Genomic DNA, 13,246 nt, shown 5'->3' on the forward strand with positions numbered 1-13,246 from the left:
GAACCAGTGTAAAATTTTGGCTATGCACACATCAGTGGCTTAGGATGCAGTGAGGTTGATTTTTCTCAGTGTTTCAGTTCACATTCTTACATTTCTGTACACAGTTGAGAGGTAGTGGGGATGTCTTCACCCAATTTGTTTCTGTGTGCTGATCTCCCGTTTGCTGAAGCTGCTCTCTGCCCATGTGTCGTCCACTGTCTTAAATGTACCCACCTCAGCTTACCTTTTTGAACAGGTTGGAAGTTGGTTTGAGGGGTAGTGCCTCAATCAGCAGCAGTTTCTCAAGAAACTCCAGGATAAATATGGATTGCTGCTCAAGTCAAGTGTACTCAGCTTCAAACACCAGCAGTGGGAACACACTGGAGCCAAAGTAAATGAAAATGGGTGTAGCCAAGGGGGGGATCACCTGCCCCCCCATCAAGTAAAACAATATAAGTACTTTTCTAATTGACCAATCAGGTCAGTTCTGCCTCCCATAACAAAAGTCCTGGTTCCCCTAAACCAAGTCCTGCACCCCCAACAAAATCCTGGCTACGCCCATGTATCCTGGCCCACAAGAACCATTTGCAAATGCAAAGTGGGGCCAGTGTAAGATTCAAGTTTATTGCACACTTGGGAATGCACAAATGTGCATGGCGCATGGGCAGAGTGTGCTTTTCAGGCTTTGTGGTGCAATTCTAGATACCCTTACACCCGTTGTTCCCAACAGAGGGGCAATTTGATTTTGAAGGGGGCAATTGAGAATGAGTTATTAAGAGTTAATGTCTTCCTCCACGTGAACAGGTGGAGGGCATCAGGATTTTAGAAATGCTTAGGTGGGGCATGGTCAAAAAAAGGTTGGGAACCACTGCTTTAGATGGAAGTAAGCCCTACTGAGCTCGGTAGGGTTTTTCTTTCTTCTGACTAAAGGCGCCCAGCGAGTTAGTCAGGCTACAGGTGTCTGGCCAGAAGACGACGCCCGGTGATCTGCATGTAACGGCGCTTCCTCCCCATTTTCATTTCGTTGACCTGCTTCTCGGCGCTGTCGCTCGCCTACAGAGGTGCTGCTAGGCGAGAGCAGGGCCTCTGCCAAAGCAAGGCGAAGGACGCGCGCTCCTTTCCCAGAGAAAGAGGCGGGTTTAGAGGTCTGATTTCCAGCCAGGAGGCCGGCAGAAACCAGCCGGTGGCGCTGCAGCTGCGGAAGAGGGCGGCCCGCCTATTCTCGTCAGGAGGGCCCCGCAGGCTGGAAACGGAACAGAGACATGTCGGAGCGGGGCTGAGGCTTCCTCACAGCCTCAGGAGCAAAGGGGGCGGCAGCAGCGGCGGGACAACGACGGAGGCAGCTGTGCCCGCTGCCCCTAGGCCCCGCAACCGAAGCAGCAGCGGGGAGAGCCGCCGAAGTGGGCGGCGGCGGAGGAAGCGGCGGCTGCAGGAGTGGCGGCGGCGGAGGCAGCAGGCTGGATCCCTCCCCGGGAAGATGAGGCGGAGGCCCGGGGAGCTGAGCGGGCTGAGCTGGGGCGCGTTCCTCTCAGCCGCCAGGACAAGATGGCAGCGGCCGAGGAGGCGGCGGCAACAGCAGCAGCAGCAGCCGCAGCAGCCAGAGGCTGAGCCCGGCCTGGGAGGCGCCTCCTGGTAGTAGCGCTCTGGTCATGCCGAGGGCTGCTGCGGTGGCGGCGGCGGCGGCGGCGGGGACTGTAGCGCTGCCGGATCTGTGAAGGTGAGAGGCTGGGAGGAGGCGAGCGAGTGACCGAGCGACCCTTCTTCCCCGCTGAGCGTGCAGAGCCAAGCTGAAACGCCCCCCCGTCCCCTCCCCTGCCCGCCACTATGTTTTGGGAGTTGTTGTGAACAAAAACCGAGGGGGCTGAACAAGGTAACCAAATAAAAAAGCATTTTAATTCCCTTCCCCTCCTTTTGGGTAAAAAGATCTCTCCACCTCTGAACTGGCAGTGGATCCCCGTCCCCCTACATACACCTGGCTTCGACATAAGGAGCTGGGGGCGCCCCGATCTTGGGCTGTAGGGCGAATCCTGTAGGATCGGTCCGGGAAAGTGAGGCAGGTCAGGTTTTCTCGCCGTCAGCTGCCCCCTTTCCGGAACCAGGATTTGTTTGGGAGGCTTTACCACCCCCCTCCCCTCCAAAAAGGGGAAAAGGAAGGCAGGTTTTCTCGGAAGTAAATCCCTTTTGGGACTTCCGAAGAATTGTGCGTGGATTGCAAGTGCCAAGGGAACTGGCTGTACATCCCGAGTTTTATTTGCAGCTAGACGTTGTGTTAAGGCTATCTAGGAGCCTCTCTAATTGCCTACCGGATCTGAGAGCTGGGATAGAAGAAATAGTACGAGAGTACCCGCGAGCATGTGCAGACTTCTATTTATATTGTACACCCGCACCAGGTCCCCGTGATTCTGGGACCAGGAGGACTGGTTGCAAGGTAAGGGCATGATTTCCAAAACAGGGTTGAGTCTTGGCGCACTTCTTTTTACAAGTTAACTGCTGCCTGACATGGGGGCTTAACCTTCGCATATCTTCTTGCTCCATCGGATGAAGCTGGTGACTCAGTAAAAAAAGAAGGGGGGGGGCTTTTAAATGCTGAAGACGGAGCCACATTTTCTAAAACAAAAATAAAACCCACATTTCCTATGTTGCCTTTTTCCCCAGTATAAATTGACGAAGTCGAATTAGGAAGATAGTGAGGCTTGCTGCCACCAACAGCTCTGAGAGCCAACAGATTAGTACTGTACTGTACTGTATATAAATAGTTCAGCTCCATTTCGTAGTATCGCTCCCATTCTTGCTTTCTGTGGCGGTCTTTTCCTTTGGCAACCAGAATTTTCTCTTTTGTGTGTCTCCCACCCGTTTGCACTTTTGCTAGATAAGCCAGTTCTGGCCTCTGTAAAACTAACCTTTAGGATCTCTGGATATGAAAGAAGAAATGTGACACGACTGCTCCGCTTGCAACTTGCTAGGGCAGCAGGAAGGCGTGGTCGCAAGCTACTCTAGTTACAAGGGATTATTGCTTTCCTTTGGGACTCAGGGGTAATTTGCAACTGTAGTTTTGGGAAAGTAATGTCTATTTCCATGTCAGAGAGGGGAAACGCCAACTTAAAATGGTACGTGAAGTGAACATTTGATACTGCCAGTAATTCAGAGCTACAGGGGCTTAAAGTTGATGTAGAATTTAAAACTAATAATCACTTAGTCCTTGATTTCTTTTAAGTGAAATGCTGGTTTTTGTATTTTGTTTTTCCCCTTCATATTGTGATATAGTTTATTCACTGTAAAATGAAGTACTGTGAAATGATACTGTTTACTTTATCTAGCATTTTAGTTTGTCGTTTTTTGTTGCTTGGTGACAAGCTTAGATACTGATTTGAACAAGAACCGTGTGTAGTCAAGGTTTATTGATTTTTAGATTTTAAATAACTTGATTAAATAAACATTAAAGTTTGAGATCTGTTACAGGATTCCAGTGCTTTTAGTACAGCAGGTTTATACCCAAACACTTGTTTGGATAACTAACAACTTGTCACATTTTCAACAAGATTTAGGGGGCAATCCTAATCATGTCTACTCAGAAGTAAGTCCTGTTGAATTCAGTGGGACTTACTCCCAAGTAAGTGGGGCTAGGATTTCACTCCAATGTACTATGACATTTACATTATTTTTCTCTTTCTAAAAACATATTCATCTAAATTTAACTTTGGGTAGAGATTTTGTGCATGTTTTGTAGGCTAAAAATGTTGAGTTTTCTTGGCCAGAGATATTGGTGTCTTATTCTCGTGTGCCTTGTGAAACCAGATACTTGGATATGCATGTAGCTAATTTTGTAAATGCACTTATTTTAAGCCATGACTATGCACTAAGTGCTATATAAAGTGTACTGTTAATCATTGGCTCTTTGTTTTGTGGTGTTCACGTCTATTCCTTTTCTAAATTAACAAATCAAGAACAATGATTTTTGGCATTCCCTGTGTACTTTTCTTGATAGTTGTTGGATTCTTGTATGACACTAAACAGGCTATTGGAATCTTATTTTTGTGGAAATAAAATCTTGACATCTGTGTATAGCCTTTCTTAGAAAACTAATTAAAAAGTCATGATGCTCTTTTCTTCCTCATAGTAGGGCAGTTATGATGCCGAGTATAGTATTAACTGAAACTACTCAAGCTATAATAAGGCTCATTGTTTGTTTGAATTTTAGTTTCATACGCGTGACAAGGAGTAAAGATGTTCTGACAGCTTTTAGAAGTTTGGCTTGTTGGAGACCTTTTGTAAACGCAGTGTTAACATCAGACTATTTCTTCTGTAGTGCTAAAGTGCCTAATATTAATAAGCATGTCATTGCGCACACAGATTAAGAAGCACGTAACTAGGTCATGGCTCTAGTATAGAGTTTGTGAATGAGCCAAGCTCTCTTAAAAGGTAATGATTCCATGGAAAAATATTACATTGGTCACACATAGCTGACCTCCTCGAGCTTATTATTATTATGGGTAACTATACATGAACTATATAGTCTATAAATAAGAACTCTAGCCTGTATTGTTTGACTGAAGTCAGTTCAGTGAGGCTTACTCCCACATAAGTGGGTATAGGCTTGCAACCTAATAATTATTTGTAATGTTTGGAAGCTTCTCAAACTCTGTAATCATATTTTTGTTGATGTAAGTATTAGTGGACAATCTTATCTTTTTATAGTTCAAAAAGTTTTTGTATGCGAACTAATGACATACATAAGGACGGTAATAATAATAACAATAATTTTATTATTTATACCCCACCCATCTGGCTGGGTTTCCCCAGCCACTCTGGGCGGTTTACAAGAGTAAGTGGTTGAAAACTCAGAGAGTGGTATCTGATTAAGTTGTACTTCAGAGTGGGCACCTTGAAATGCATAGACTTAAGTATGATGTTGTCTGGGGTGGGGAGCCTCTGGCCTGGGAACTGAATGCAGCCCTGCAGCCCTTGCAAGCATCCCTAGGCTATGTTCTTTTGTTGGGCCCCCCCCCCATTGGTGTGGCTTCTTGCCATTGGACAGTGCTTTTGCCTGTCTGCCTGTCTGAAATGTGATAATGCCTCTTGCTTGTGTAAATGGGAAGGTGAGGGTGCACATATAGAAATCTCTCATTTTGTGTAGCTAGAATGTGTAGCCCAATGTACAAAAGGAAGAGTTGCACCTGCAGCTTTGCATATTTTTGCCTCTGGGCTTCCCCATTACTGATATGCTTCCCCCAGAGACTGAAAAAGGTTCCCCACTGCTGACCAACCCCCTTTCAATAAGACTGACTTCTGAGCAAACATAGTTGAAGGTGGGCTGCTAAGTGGTTACTTTCCAGAATGCTTAGTCGGTAGGAAATTCTGAAACAAATTTTACATTTAACTTGGTTGAATTTGATGAAGTGAAAGTCATATATAGGCATTTGCTTGGATTTGAGGAAGGCTGAGAAAAAAACTATTTCAGTTACTTTTCCTTGTCCTTTAAGACGTGGGTAGCCCTGTGGGTTAAATCACAGAGCCTAGGACTTTCCGATCAGAAGGTCGGCGGTTCGAATCCCCGTGACGGGGTGAGCTCCCGTTGGTCGGTCCCTGCTCCTGCCAACCTAGCAGTTTGAAAGCACGTCAAAATGCAAGTAGATAAATAGGTAGCGCTCCGGTGGAAGGTAAACGGCATTTCTGTGCGCTGCTCTGGTTCACCAGAAGCGGCTTAGTCATGCTGGCCACATGACCCGGAAGCTGTACACCGGCTCCCTCGGCCAATAAAGCGAAATGAGCATCGCAACCCCAGAGTCGGCCACGACTGGACCTAATGGCCAGGGGTCCTCTTTACCTTTACCTTTAATGCTCTATAACTTTTCGTAATTCAGTGACAATCATTCATTTACTCTCCTCCCCTCCCCCCAAACCATATGTCAAATGCCTTAAGTAGGGGCCAGAAAAACACCCCTGGAACTAAACTAACATGTTGAGTGGCATCCTAGTTGTCAACCCAGAGGCAATGATGTGTAAAGGTGATTTAAATTCCTAAGAAAAAAAGGTTGGTTTAAATAACTGATGTAAAACAAGTGTTTAGTTTTTTAAGTTGTCTTTCGTGAACAAGCCTAAATAGTAATATTCAACCAATAAATTGTAACTACAGTAAATAGCTCCCTTAAACTTACCTTGAAGACTAATCCAAAACTCTGACCATGAAGTCCACATCCATTTTTGTGCTAAGCAAATCTATGTTTGCTTAGACTGGAGGGTTTGTTGTGATTTAAGGGTGTTTTTTGGCACTTTTTTTTGCACATGTAAGAACACTAAGCAAGTTCCTATATTTGAATGTTAAGTGCCCAGAACTTTTCTTGATTTTATTTTATTTATAAACCTTTCCACCACACTGAGCCCAGGACAGATTACAACTAAATGCAGACTTGAAACAAGCAGGCCAGCACCACATAAAGATATCGTTGAAAGATTTCTTTGTGTTTTCTTTAACATTAAAGCAGGCTGGTGCAGGCTGCTTGGGGAGGAAGATAGATAGGAAAGGCTGCTTAAGCCTTTCTGCCTATTATAACTTTTTGAACTACTATTTGTATTGCAGAAGTTAGCCTTTCCTCCTGCACGTGAAGTTTCGTTCCATGAGAGCCTGAAAAGGAAATAAATATATAAATAATGTTATTGTTTACACAAGTTCCTTTGCCAGTTGCGTGGAAGCAGATCTTATTTACCAGTGGCGGCTTTTTAGAAGCCTGTTATGCTTTCTTTCTGTCCCTTGTCTCATAATATCAGGTACTGCTACTTGTTTTGTCTCCAGTGTTTTCCTCCCGTATAAATTAAGACACGATTATGTCACTCCCTAATTACCTTCTCATCGTCAAGTCGAGAAGTGCTGTTGTTTTCCACGTTACAGTTCAGTGCAATGTTTCTGGTTAATGGTACTTAAAATAGCACTGACTAGTTGTGCCTGGCATCATGCCCTTGATGTCTTCAGTTTTCATAACAGTTTCGATTCGGGTATGATTTTGAATAATTTGTTGGGTTTTGACCCTTCGTTTACCAGGAAGTTGTAACATGTGTTAGAATAAATCTGTAAAGATTAAAAACACACACCAAAAGTATAGCTGCACAGATGCTTTGGGCGGGGGGTGGCGGCAGTCTGAGTAGGAGCCATATGTTGGCAATTGCTTGCACTTTGTAACTTTGCTTCTCAATCGCTGTTGCATTTAATCTATTTTGATAAGGGAACCTGTTACTGGAATGCTCCTGAAATACAAGATTGAGCTATGAGAATCCTAAAGTTGATCAGTGCAAGCACCAGCTGTACAAGCACTCTACTTTTATTTTAAGTATTCAGCTATTTTAAAAGTGTAAAGTTAGATGGTCCTTTTACTGTCACTTTTTACCAAACTGAAAGATCCTTCCGAAACTTACCAGATAAGTTTTTCTTTTGGCACAAACCCCTGTTAGTAAAAAGTAGTCCCCTGAATACTTGCAGTTCTGTTTAGTTGGCATACTCCACAACTGTTATATGGAAATTATTTCAGAATAGAAAAGATTGTCTTTTTGGGGGGGTTGGAGGGAGGGAAGTATCCTTCATGTCACTCTCTTCTCGTCACTTGGTCTAGAAGCAGCTGCTAGGCTTGCCTCTATATTCATTGCAGCATTATGACATTATAGTGAGTTGCTATAAAAATCAGGCAGAGGTCTTAACAGAGGCATAACATGTGACACTACCACCTGTGAGTACTGTGTGTAATTATGTAGTGTTTTACATCAAGCTTCCATTAATGTGGGATTATAGCTTGGCTCTGTGGTGCAACCTTAACTGATCCTCTTGATGAGTCCCTCCATCTTCTGGAGCAGTTCAAAATGCCTTCCAGCTAGTAACCGTTGGTTCTGATTATTCAATCTACTTAATGTGTGCCTTTGGGCAAGACAGACTTGGAAAAATTAGGGAAATAATGCTCTCAGTTGCTAAAACATTAGGGTGTGTCAGAAAAGTTGTGAAATCTTTCAAATAAAGTGGGTTTCTTTAAGAAAGGTGATGTAAAAAAATGTTTTTAGTAAATAAAGCCTGGGGTGGTTCTAGAGCAGGGTGGCACAACTTTTCATATCAAGTGGGCCGCAAGAGTACTTTGACATGGAAGCCACGGGCTGCATAGTGCCTTCTTGCATGGCAAGGGGAACAGGAGGCCAAATTTGACATGTTTGCCCCAGCTGCCTTCCCAAAGCTGAGTAAGCTGGGCTTTGGGAAGAAGGTGCGAGGCTCCGGCAGGGTCCTAGAGTACTCCCCTTTTTCCTTCCCAAAGTTGGGAAAGTATTAACTAGACTTTGGGAAGGCAGTGCAAGGGCTACGGGGAGGGGAGAGGCATAAAAAGTTGTCAAGGGCCATATGTGGCCCCTGGGACATGTGTTGGACCGCCCTGCTCTAGAGGAAAGATTAAATGTCTGCATTGACTTGATGATCCTTAACCAGTGTTAGAAACTGAGATACGAAAGCTGGGAGCTAAATGGCACCTTAAACTTAGGTTATGGGCACAACAACGGAATGTCTAGGTGCACTTTTTTATAACAAGAATATAAAGCTGAAAATGAATGAACTGCAGCTAAACTATTATGTTCATTTTTCACATGGTCTAGTCCTTCCCCTGCCCACCTCCTTAATACTCTTAACAGCGTTTTTTCTCCAGTCTTCAGAGAGTAGCTGGAAGTGGGGAGGCAGAAAAAAGCCCTCCTTTCCTTCCACTCTGCAGTTTTAATCTGAAATCTTAGGCACGGTACTGCGTCCAGAGCTCAGAAAGTACTCACACTAACGAAATTTCCTGTTGCAAAATGTGCCTAGAACAATGAGAGTTTCGGACACTGTCCTTAACACGTGCATTAATATATTTACCGTACATACATGGTTGGCATTATGTTATATTTTGAAAGGATGCACTGTTGAGATACTCCATTTTATTTTGACTGTTTATTGGCAAAGCAAGTCCTTGAATTGTCATAGATATACTACAGGCATAGTTACTTGCATGAAGAAATACTTCCTGCTTGTTGTCTTGCACAATGGAGTAGAAATGTTTGTGTGTATTATGTGTTTAATGACATGCAATTCAACATGTGTTGCTTGGAATTTATCTGCTTTAGCATGCCTTGAATTTCATTCCCTGCAGCAAAAGTGAAGGCAGGTATAACAGGCCTAGACTGGAGCAGGTCTCTGAAGAATCCTGTTGTTGTTTTTTCTTGCTCAACTGTAGAAAATTAATTTTGTTAACAGGCATGTCTCTTTTCTTCTGTTCACAGTATATCTACACAAATAAAGATTAGATGGACAAGTTAGTTTGCTTTTCTGAACTTATTTTAAAAACTCTAAAAGGATTCTCCTATGTTTTAAACAAATCAGTTACCAAGACTATTTACCGTATCTTTCGCTCTATAAGACGCACCAGACCACAAGACGCACCTAGTTTTGGGAGGAGGAAAACAAGGAAAAAAATATTCTGAATCTCAGAAGGCAGAACAGTAAGAGGGATCGCTGCGCAGTGAAAGCAGCAATCCCTCTTGCTGTTCTGGTTTCTGGGATAGCTGCGCAGCCTGCATTCACTCCATAAGACGCACACACATTTCCCCTTACTTTTTAGGAGGGGAAAAGTGAGTCTTATAGAGCAAAAAATACGGTAAGTAGTAATGGGAGAAAGGTTTTTCCCAGTACAGTGGTAACTCAGGTTACATACGCTTCAGTTTACATACGCTTCAGGTTACAGACTCCGCTAACCCAGAAATAGTAACTCGGGTTAATAACTTTGCTTCAGGATGAGAACAGAAATTGTGCTCCGGCGGCGCGGCAGCAGCGGGAGGCCCCATTAGCTAAAGTGGTGCTTCAGGTTAAGAACAGTTTCAGGTTAAGAACAGACCTCCAGAATGAATTAAGTTCTTAACCCGAGGTACCACTGTAAATACTCTGGAAAATTATTGATTGGCAACTTACAAGGTTAAAATACCAGCTGCCATCCTTAACCAGCTAACAAGCTTGTGTTAGGAATGAAGAAGTGAGAAGTTTTAGCTACCTTTATATCTACACTGAGTACTATCTTAGTGTGTGTTATGCCTGCTGTCTTTCTCAATGTTCCCCTCTTAAGGGGCCGGGGTGTTTAGGAGCCAGAGTAAAAGTTACACAAGAGGGATGTGTAATAGCATCTCCCTCAGAGGTTTTCAGAGTCTAGGACAGGGGTCAGCAAACTTTCAACAGGGGGGCCAGCCCACTGTCCCTCAGACCTTGGGGGGGCGGACTATATTTTGAAAAAAACACACGAATTCCTATGCCCTACAAATAACCCAGAGATGCATTTTAAATAAAAACACACATTCTACTCATGTAAAAACATGCTGATTCCTGGACCATCCGTGGGCTGGATTTAGAAGGCGATTGAGCCAGGCCTTACCCATGGTCTGGGAGCTGGGGAGTGACAAGTAGAAAATCAGAAAACACTGAGCTGAAAAAAACAGCTGATGTGGAAAGGGTTATGCAGCATCTCTACTATTCCCCTGCTTCTCATCACAGCCTCCTGTGGCTGCTTTTCATTTTGTAAGAGCCCTGTGGGGGCACAGACACACCATCTGGTTTGTTCTTGACAGGAAGCAGGGGAGAAATAGGTGCCTAAAAATTTGTGTAGCACCCCTCTGTAGCTCTGCCAATCTAGGTAGGATTTTTGCTGAAAGTTGCCATGACTACATTTCCACTGCCGAGCGTGACCCATAGCCATATTATGGCCCTGGCTGTAGTTCTCTATTTTTCTGTTTCTGCTGCTTTCCCCATCACTGCCCTTCCTACCCCCAATCTGTAGTTGCTATTTAGAGATGCCCAAAGTGCTTTAAAACACTGTAATTGTGCGTTGTAATAGTTTTGAATTGTTGACAAAGGCCTTATTGATAAGCTATGGTTTAATGTGAATGAGCAGTATGCTAGTTAGCGCATGCTGCTCAAAAGTTTCCGCAGTGCACTTTCCCCACCCCTGCTGTGCCACAGACGAAACAAACCAGAGTCTGGCTTGGCATTCCTCAAACAAGCAGGAATTTTGGATTATACAGAATTCCTGCATGAATAATATGAGCTGCCATAATGAACGAATTTCTATGCCCTACAAATAACCCAGAGATGCATTTTAAATAAAAGCGCACATTCTACTCATGTAAAAACACGCTGATTCCCGAACCGCCCGTGGGCTGGATTTAGAAGGCAATTGGGCCGCATCTGGCCCATGGGCCTTAGGTTGCCTACCCCTGATCTATATCAATGATATTGTCAGCAATGTAGTTATTCTATCAAGCAAGGTACATATCCTTTAGCATTGCACAAAGGAAGATGGGGACCTTTTGGTATACTTGCTCATTGCTGTAGACCTCCCCCTTTTCAGTTACAGAGCAAAGAAAATTCTTCTTAACCTGTTGTACTTCACTTTGCACTAACCTGTCCCACTCAGGTTGCTGAAGCAGAAAAATGGATCTGTTTCCATGAAAGAAAAAAGAACCCCCTAATGTTATATCTCACATCTGATCTGGTTAGCATTATTACGATGCAGCTGCAACTTGAAAGCATTCAGCAGTTGGTTAGGTGGTTATGGTAGAGGTGTGTGGGACGGGAAGAAAGGCAGTTAATTCTGGGTCTGATCACATGATCACTTTTTGCTCTGAGGGCTGAATTAAAGTGTGGCCAGCCTTCAGAAAGTCACATTCCAGCGGTGGGTGTGGCTGGGAAAAGTGGGTGTGCTCAAAGATACAGCAATGAAAGAAACCCAATTCCCTCCAGGTGGATTAATAAAAAATAAACACTAAAGGAAAGCAGTGCCCTCCCGCAAAATAAAATGAGTCTGTTGAGCCTTTCACCTTACCCCCTGCTGTTGTCACTGAAAGCCTGTCTATGAGATGATCATGCTTGCCTCCATCGCAGCTCACTTGCTGATCTTGTGATCCTCAGCACCCACAAGAAGCTGGTAATTGAGAGCAACCTCCCTCCCAGATGCAAGCTGGTTGCTAGGAAACACTAGCAAACTGGCTCACAGAATCCCTCTGGAGTTAGGGAGGAGTGTGGAAAAGGCGCAAAATTCAAACAAGTAAAGTTACAATAAGGAAGCATGTATCATAGCTAGCCTAATTCCTATCCTTCCTTTCTAATATGCTGCATTTACACGTGAGCTCAGGTTAGAGAAGAGAGGAATCGGCATCAAAATTACAACTGGGCTGCTGCTGTTAGCTGAGCTCAGGTTACAGGAGCTACAATTAACAAAGAATTCAGAAGTGTTTTAAATGTAAGTGTCCTTAATCACAACTGAGCTTAGCAGACTAGCAGCACCATCTGTCTGAATCCTTTTCTGAAACCTTTGACAGTGGGAATCACAAAACAGTACCAAATTCAAAGGTGCTTACAAAAACCGGGCAGTTTTCAAAAATGCATGCTGCTTGCTCTGGTTGCATAGCAGGGAACAAGCTAGAGGAGCCAAACTGAGCAGGATTTAACCACTGCTCATGTGTGTATGTGGGATTACATCCTGCTTCTTTGGCTCGGAACAGGTGCACAGTAAAGGCAAAATGGAACTGTGCTGAAGTAGTCTGCATGCTACTTGGTGCCATAGTGATTTACATGTACTGTACCTGCAATGGAGTGGAAACATTCTCAAGGGGAAATATTTGGCTTAGAATGAGAATAGGTAGGAATTCCTCCCTCAAAACTGTGGGGAGTGGAAATCTTTGAAAGATTCATGGAGGCGGGGTGCTTACCATGAGAAGAAAGTGGCAACAGTTGTGTGTCTTCAAACACAACTTGTAATATGTTGCTGCCACATGTAGTCACTTTTGGTTGTTGTTTTTTTTGCATGTGGCTGCCACCATCTGTTTTACTCAAATTCTGTGGAATTATGCCATGACTTGGAAACTCTGGTACAAAATGGTGGCCGCCAGCTGCTGGGAAGAGCTCCACTTATGGTAGTATATATTTAGTTGTTTGCTAGATTTTTGGCCCACTTGTCAGGGTGTAAATCCTTGGAAGCCAATTACAAGGTACTTTAAAATAAATAAAAATATTCAGTACACAAATAATTAATATAACAAAGCAGCAGCAGATAAAACCTCAGTTAAAAGCAAAACTAATTTAAAATTAACCATAGGCAGACTGGAATAAACAAGCATTTAACATACTCCTGGAAGTCAGCAAAAAGGAGACCATAGGCACTTACCAGGAGAGGGTGTACCACTAAAATGGTCACAAGTATTTACTAAGTATGGTCCTCTCAGAGAGCGGGGC

General features: G+C 43.8%; 1 protein-coding gene across 5 annotated transcripts in view; it reads left to right on the forward strand.

Annotated features, from left to right (window-relative positions):
- Positions 1 to 1,096: 1,096 nt before the first annotated feature.
- Positions 1,097 to 13,246, forward strand: part of HIPK3 (homeodomain interacting protein kinase 3) — a 62,770-nt gene continuing 50,620 nt past the window's right edge. Inside the window, exon 1 of one of the 5 annotated variants that reach the window (XM_081906710.1) lies at positions 1,097 to 1,696. The gene's annotated coding sequence lies outside the window, so the exon portion shown is untranslated. The other 4 variants (XM_081906714.1, XM_081906712.1, XM_081906713.1 and 1 more) reach the window with 4 other exon arrangements.

Source organism: Podarcis melisellensis (assembly GCF_964234715.1).
Source record: "Podarcis melisellensis genome assembly, chromosome: 1".
Taxonomy (NCBI): domain Eukaryota; kingdom Metazoa; phylum Chordata; class Lepidosauria; order Squamata; family Lacertidae; genus Podarcis; species Podarcis melisellensis.